Consider the following 7,500-nt stretch of genomic DNA (forward strand, 5'->3'; position numbering starts at 1 on the left):
TGCCAGGGGCCGGCGGGCCCTCCGACCCGGGGCCCGCTTACACCTTGACAAGCAGGGGAGGCCTGCAAGGGACCGACGGACCCCTGTCCTGGGCCCTGGGTGGAGCGGCAGCCCGGAGGACCGGGCCCAGGGCCGGAGCGCCCGACCCGGGGCCCCGACCGGGCCCCTGGACCCAGCCGGGGCTCCCAGGCCCGGAGGCACAGGGGAAGCCTCCCCGGGCCCGCCGGACCCCGTCCCGGGCACCCTGCCCCGCGGCAGGACCCAGGACGGAGCCCGGGGTGGGGAGGCCACCCTCCCCGGGGCCCTCAGGGGCCCCGGATGGAGCTCCTGAACACAGACAAGCAAGGGGAGGCTCCCCGGGCACATCGGAACCCCTTTCCGGGCCCTTGGCAGTGCGGCAGGCTGGGAGACAGGGCCCAGGGCCTGAGCACCCGACCCGGGGCCCGCCCGGGCCCCTGGACCCAGCCGGGGCTCCCAAGCCCGGAGGCGCATGGGACGCCTCCCCGGTCCCTCCGGACCCCGTCCCGGGCACCCTGCCACGCAGCAGGACCAAGGACAGAGCCCGGGGTGGGGGGGCCGCCCTCCCCGGGCCCTCGGGGGCCCTAGCCACTGCTCCTGAACCCAGCCAAGCAAGGGGAGGCTCCCCGGGCACACCGGAACCCCTTCCCGGGCCCTTGGCAGTGCGGCAGGCTGGGAGACAGGGCCCAGGGCCGGAGAAACCAACCCGGGGCCCGGCCGGGCCCCTGGACGCAGCCGGGGCTCCCAAGCCCGGAGGTGCATGGGACGCCTCCCCGGTCCCTCCGGACCCCGTCCCGGGCACCCTGCCACGCAGCAGGACCAAGGACAGAGCCCGGGGTGGGGAGGCCGCCCTCCCCGGGCCCTCAGGGGCCCTAGCCACTGCTCCTGAACCCAGCCAAGCAAGGGGAGGCTCCCCGGGCACATCGGAACCCCTTCCCGGGCCCTTGGCAGTGCGGCACGCTGGGAGACAGGGCCCAGGGCCGGAGAAACCGACCCGGGGCCCGGCCGGGCCCCTGGACGCAGCCGGGGCTCCCAAGCCCGGAGGTGCATGGGACGCCTCCCCGGTCCCTCCGGACCCCGTCCCGGGCACCCTGCCACGCAGCAGGACCAAGGACAGAGCCCGGGGTGGGGAGGCCACCCTCCCCGGGCCCTCAGGGGCCCTAGCCACTGCTCCTGAACCCCGCCAAGCAAGGGGAGGCTCCCCGGGCACACCGGAACCCCTTCCCGGGCCCTTGGCAGTGCGGCAGGCTGGGAGACAGGGCCCAGGGCCGGAGAAACCGACCCGGGGCCCGGCCGGGCCCCTGGACGCAGCCGGGGCTCCCAAGCCCGGAGGTGCATGGGACGCCTCCCCGGTCCCTCCGGACCCCATCCCGGGCACCCTGCCACGCAGCAGGACCAAGGACAGAGCCCGGGGTGGGGAGGCCGCCCTCCCCGGGCCCTCAGGGGCCCTAGCCACTGCTCCTGAACCCAGCCAAGCAAGGGGAGGCTCCCCGGGCACACCGGAACCCCTTTCCGGGCCCTTGGCAGTGCGGCAGGCTGGGAGACAGGGCCCAGGGCCGTGGCACCCGACCCGGGGCCCGGCCGGGCCCCTGGACCCAGCCTGGGCTCCCAAGCCCGGAGGCGCAGGGGGAAGCCTCCCCGGGCCCTCCAGGACCCCGTCCCGGGCACCCTGCCACGCAGCAGGACCAAGGACAGCGCCCGGGATGGGGAGGCCGCCCTCCCCTGGACCTCAGGCCTTCCATGTCAGCCCGGCAATCTGGTCGCCCCATTGGAAAGCATTGCGCGCTACTATTGCAAACACATTATCTACCGGACTTGCTCTAGATGGCGCTCCAACATAAGGAATGTACCAACACCTTCCCTACTGGAATCGTGACGAGCAGGAGCCGTCATTAGCACTGAAGGGGCTAGTATATCAACACTTTCCCTCCTGTTGCGCAGGTTGGAGTTTGAAAAATAGATGGTATTATGCCTTTAGTTTGTGTGTCCTCTAGATCAAGTTGATCTACTGACTTGCGATGCCAAGGCATCTCGCTGTAAAGGAATGCGATGTCACAGCATGCATTTGTGCATTCGAATAGATGGCCGCCTATAACCCCTTCGCTGCGGCGGGTTTTCAAATGGGTTTGGGCATGGAGCTGCCCGGGACCCGTGGAGCCCGTCCTGGGCACTCTGACCTGCTGTTGGCCCGGGGGAGGACTGCCCGGGACCCGTGGAGCCCGTCCTGGGCACTCTGACAAGCTGTTGGCCCGGGGAAGGGAGCCCCAGACGACCGGGACCTGTGGAGCCCGTCCTGGGCACTCCTGTATGCCGTTGGCCCGGGGAAGGGAGCCCCGGACGTCCGGGTCCCGTGGAACTCGTCCTGGGCACTCTGACATGCCGCTGGCCCGGGGAAGGGTGCCCCGGACGCCCGGGGCCCGTAGCCCGTCCTGGGCACTCTGACAAGCCGTTGGCCCGGGGAAGGGAGCCCTGGACGCCCGGGACCCGTGGAGCCCGTCCTGGGCACTCTGGAATGCTTTGGCCCGGGGAAGGGAGCCCCGGACGCCCGGGGGAGGACTGCCCGGGACCCGTGGAACTGGTCCTGGGCACTTTTACATGCCGTCGGCCTGGAGGTGGGTGCCCTGGACGCCCGGGGGAGGCCTGCCCGGGACCCGTGGAGCCCTTCCCGGGTACTTTGCCAATGCCGTTGGCCTCATGGAGATGGTTGCCCCGGACGCGTCCGGGGGAGGCCTGCGCGGGACCCATGGAGCCCGTCCTGGGCATTGAGCCATGCCGTTGGCCTGGAGATGGGAGCCCCGGACGCCCGGGGGAGGACTGCCCGGTACCCGTGGATCCCGTCCTGGGCTCTTTGACATGCCGTCGGCCTGGAGGTGGGAGCCCCGGACGCCCGGGAGCGGGCTGCCCGGGACCCATGGAGCCCGTCCTGGACACTTTGACATGCCGTCGGCCTGGAGGAGGGTGCCCGGGACGCCCGTGGGAAGCCTGGTCGGGACCCGTGGAGCCCTTCCCGGGTACTTTGCCAATGCCGTTGGCCTCCTGGAGATGTGTGCCCCGAACGCCCGGGGGGAGGGCTGCCCGGGGCCCGTGGAGCCCGCCCTGGGCACTTTGACATGCCTTCGTCCTGGAGGTGGGAGCCCCGGACGCCCGGGGGAGGGCTGCCCGGGACCCATGGAGCCCTTCCCGGTTACTCTGCCATCCCGTTGGCCTCCTGGAGATGGGTGCCCCGGACGCCCGGGGGAGGTCTGTCCGGGGCCCATGGAGCCCGTCCTGGGCAGTGTGACATGCCGTCGGCCTGGAGGTGGGAGCCCCGGACGCCCGGGGGAGGGCTGCCCGGGACCCATGGAGCCCTTCCCGGTTACTCTGCCATCCCGTTGGCCTCCTGGAGATGGGTGCCCCGGACGCCCGGGGGAGGTCTGTCCGGGGCCCATGGAGCCCGTCCTGGGCAGTGTGACATGCCGTCGGCCTGGAGGTGGGAGCCCCGGACGCCCGGGGGAAGGCTGCCCGGGACCCGTGGAGCCCTTCCCGGTTACTCTGCCATCCCGTTGGCCTCCTGGAGATGGGTGCCCCGGACGCCCGGGGGAGGTCTGTCCGGGGCCCATGGAGCCCGTCCTGGGCAGTGTGACATGCCGTCGGCCTGGAGGTGGGAGCCCCGGACGCCCGGGGGAAGGCTGCCCGGGACCCGTGGAGCCCTTCCCGGGTACTTTGCCATCCCGTTGGCCTCCTGGAGATGGGTGCCCCGGACGCCCGGGGGGAGGTCTGTCCGGGGCCCATGGAGCCCGTCCTGGGCAGTGTGACATGCCGTCGGCCTGGAGGTGGGAGCCCCGGACGCCCGGGGGAAGGCTGCCCGGGACCCGTGGAGCCCTTCCCGGGTACTTTGCCATCCCATTGGCCTCCTGGAGATGGGTGCCCCGGACGCCCAGGGGCGGTCTGTCCGGGACACGTGGAGCCCGTCCTGGGCATTGAGCCATGCCGTTGGCCCGGAGAATGGAGCCCCCAGACGCCCGGGGGAGGTGTTGCCCAGGCATATCTCATCTGGTCCCCCGGGCAGAGAACCACCAGCCCTGGAGAGGTGTCCGGGCGTACCCTGCCCCTAGTAATCCGGAGGGAAATTACCCCCCTTTCTTGCAATCCGTGCACGCGAGGTGACAGAGGGGACCCAAGGCGTAAAAGAACCCGACCTCATGGAGCCCTAGCTGGGATCCGGGAGGCGAATGGCACCTCATCGGGACTTCCAGGGAAGCCCAGCCATCTGGTCGCCCCATTGGAAAGCATCGCGGGCGACCAGATGGCCGGGATCGAAAGGACTCCCAGCTCCCCATCCATCCCAAGCCTTCGCGGTGGGGTTCCTGACTTCCTGCCCACGCAAGGCAGGGCTCTTGGACCCCGGCTGGGCCTCAGGCGCAGGTTGGACCACCGGAGCTCTAGGGCCCGGACGACCTGGGGGGAGGAATGCCCGGGACCCGTGGAGCCCGTCCTGGGTACTTTGACATGCCGTCGGCCTGGAGGTGGGTGCCCCGGACGCCCGGGGGAAGCTGCCCGGGACCCATGGAGCCCGTCCTGGGTACTTTGACATTCCGTCGGCCTGGAGGTGGGAGCCCCGGATGCCCGGGGAGAGGTCTGCCCGGGACCCATGGAGCCCGTCCTGGGTACTTTGCCTATGCCGTTGGCCTCATGGAGACGGGTGTCCCAGACGCCCGGGGGAGGACTGTCCCAGACTCATGGAGCCCGTCCTGGGCACTTTGACATGCCGTCTGCCTGGAGGTGGGAGCCCCGGACGCCCGGGGGAGGGCTGCCCGGGACCCATGGAGCCCGACCCGGGCACGCTGCCATGCCGTCAGCCTGGATGGAGCCCCGGACGTCCGGGGTACGAGTGACCGGGACGCATGGAGCCCGTCCTGGGCACTTTTCCGTGCCTTCGGCCTGGAGCCCCCAGACACCCAGGGGAGGGCCACCGTGAAAACCATGGAGCCCGACCCGGGCACTCTGCCATACCGTCAGCCTAGATGGAGCCCCGGACGCCCAGGGGACGAATGCCCGGGACGCATGGAGCCCGTCCTGGGCACTTTTCCATGCCTTCGGCCTGGAGCCCCCAGACACCCAGGGGAGGACATCCCTGGAAACCATGGATCACGACCCGGGCACTCTGCCATGCCGTCAGCCTGGATGGAGCCCCGGACGCCCGGGGGATGAATGCCCGGGACGCATGGAGCCTGTCCTGGGCACTTTTCCATGCCGTCAGCCTGGATGGAGCCCCGGACGCCCGGGTGACGACTGCCCAGGAGCCATGGAGCCCGTCCTGGGCAATTTGACATGCGGTTGGCCTGGAGGAAGGAAGCCCCGGGTGGCCTAGGGAGGTGTTGCCCAGGCATAGCCCATCTGGTCCCCATGGCAGAGAACCGCCAGCCTCGGAGGGGTGTCCGGGCGTACCCTTCTCCCTAGTAATCCGGAGGAAAATTACCCCCTTTTCTTGTAATCTGTGCACGCGAGGTGACAGAGGGGACCCAAGGCGCGAATGTACCCGACCTCCTGGAGCCCTCGCTGGGATCCGGGCGGCGAATGGCACCTCATCGGGACTTCCAGGGAAGTTCGGCCATCTGGTCGCCCTTATAGGAAAGCGTTGCGGGCGACCAGATGCCCGAGGGGATCCGGACGACCAGATGGCCGAGGGAATCTGGGCGATCAGATGGCTGGACACGGAAGTGAAGCCGCCTGGACTCTCCCGACCCTGTCCCTGTCCCCGTCCCCGTCCCCGTCCCGGGACGAATGCCCGGGACGCATGGAGCCCGTCCTGGGCACTTTTCCATGCCTTCGGCCTGGAGCCCCCAGACACCCAGGGGAGGACCACCGTGAAAACCATGGAGCCCGACCCGGGCACTCTGCTATACCGTCAGCCTGGATTGAGCCCCGGACGCCCGGGGGACGAATGCCCGGGACGCATGGAGCCCGTCCTGGGCACTTTTCCATGCCTTCGGCCTGGAGCCCCCAGACACCCAGGGGAGGACCACCGTGAAAACCATGGAGCCCGACCCGGGCACTCTGCCATACCGTCAGCCTGGATGGAGCCCCGGACGCCCGGGGGACGAATGCCCGGGACGCATGGAGCCCGTCCTGGCCACTTTTCCATGCCGCCGGGGTGGATGGAGCCCCGGGCGCCCAGGGGACGACTGCCCAAGAGCCATGGAGCCCGTCCTGGGCAATTTGACATGCCGTCGGCCTGGCGGAAGGAAGCCCCGGGTGGCCTAGGGAGGTGTTACCCAGGCATAGCCTATCTGGTCCCCATGGCAGAGAACCACCAGCCTTGGAGGGGTGTCTGGGCGTACCCTGTCCCTAGTAATCCGGAGGGAAATTACCCCCCTTTCTTGCAATCCGTGCACGCGAGGTGACAGAGGGGACCCAAGGCGTAAAAGAACCCGACCTCATGGAGCCCTAGCTGGGATCTGGGAGGCGAATGGCACCTCATCGGGACTTCCAGGGAAGTTCGGCCATCTGGTCGTCGATTTGTCGAGCCCTGGGAGAGAACTGGGGCTCGGCAGGGCCAGGGTGCCAGCAGGTCCCAGTCTGCCAGGTAACCAGGTCTGGGGATATGCTGCCCATGCGCTGCCGGGGCCCGGGCATGACCTCCGGTGGGCCCTCAGGTGCGTCAGTCTGGCACGGGGAGGCTCTGAACCTGCTTGGCTGGGGCCAGGGCTCCACAAATCCACTCGCCCGCTCGACCGGGGCCTAAACGGCGTCCTGCTCATGGCGGGCTTGGGGCTTAGCTTCCAAACCCTACCCCCAGGCCAGGGAGAGCCTCTGCAGGCCCCGATGGACCCCAGCACCCGGAACCTCAGCTGGATTGCAGGACGGGGGCTCCAGCACCAGACAGAGTTAAAGCCCCGGGCCCGGTCCCATGTTCCGAACCCTAGCCAGGCCGGGGAATGCCTCCCCAGGCCCAGAGGGATCCTAGCGCCCAGGCCCTCGACTGGCTTGCAGGACAGGGGGCTCCAGCACCCTCGGGGCCTGCCAGATGGAGTTCAAGCCCCGGGCCAGGTCCCAGCTTCCAAACCCTAGCCAGGCTGGGGAGAGCCTCCCCGGGCCCCGGTGGAGCCCCGTCCCCAGCGCCCGGACCCTCTGGTGGCCTGCGGGACGGGGGGCTTGCACACCCCGGGGCCGGCCGGCCGGAGCTCAAGCCCCGGGCCCGGTCCCACCATCCGAACCCTATCCAGGCTGGTGTGAGCCTCCCCGGGCCCCGGTGGAGCCCAGTCCCCAGCGCCCGGACCCTCTGGTGGCCTGCGGGACGGGGGGCTCGCGCACCCCGGGGCCGGCCGGCGCTCAAGCCCCGGGCCCGGTCCCACCTTCTGAACCCTAGCCAGGCTGGGGAGAGCCTCCCCGGGCACTGGTGGAGCCCCGTCCCCAGTGCCCGGACCCTCTGGTGGCCTGCGGGACGGGGGGCTCGCGCACCCCAGGGCCGGCCGGCCGGAGCTCAAGCCCCGGGCCCGGTCT

Source organism: Lissotriton helveticus, chromosome 9 (genome assembly GCF_964261635.1).
Source record: "Lissotriton helveticus chromosome 9, aLisHel1.1, whole genome shotgun sequence".
Classification (NCBI taxonomy): domain Eukaryota; kingdom Metazoa; phylum Chordata; class Amphibia; order Caudata; family Salamandridae; genus Lissotriton; species Lissotriton helveticus.